Source organism: Lottia gigantea (assembly GCF_000327385.1).
Source record: "Lottia gigantea unplaced genomic scaffold LOTGIsca_2, whole genome shotgun sequence".
NCBI classification, from domain to species: domain Eukaryota; kingdom Metazoa; phylum Mollusca; class Gastropoda; family Lottiidae; genus Lottia; species Lottia gigantea.
In genome coordinates, this window is record NW_008708400.1 from 436,218 (window position 1) to 436,868 (window position 651).

Genomic DNA, 651 nt, shown 5'->3' on the forward strand with positions numbered 1-651 from the left:
TACTAGATATCTCTTTTAACAGTAGATTACAAATACATGTCAACTTATTCTAGATATCTCATTTAACAGTTAATTACAAATACATGCCAAGTTATTCTATATATCTCTTTTAACAGTCAATAACAAATATATGTCAATTTATTCTAGATATCTCTTTTAACAGTTAATTACAAATATATGTCAACTTATTCTAGATATCTCTTTTAACAGTAAACTATAAATATATGTCAACTTATTCTATATATCTCTTTTAACAGTTAATTACAAATAAATGTCAACTCATTCTAGATATCTCTTTTAACAGTAGATTACAAATACATGTCAACTTATTCTAGATATCTCTTTTAACAGTAAACTATAAATATATGTCAACTTATTCTATATATCTCTTTTAACAGTAAACTATAAATATATGTCAACTTATTCTATATATCTCTTTTAACAGTTAATTACAAATAAATGTCAACTCATTCTAGATATCTCTTTTAACAGTAGATTACAAATACATGTCAACTTATTCTAGATATCTCTTTTAACAGTTAATTACAAATACATGCCAAGTTATTCTATATATCTCTTTTAACAGTTAATTACAAATACATGTCAACTTATTCTAGATATCTCTTTTAACAGTTAATTACAAATACATGT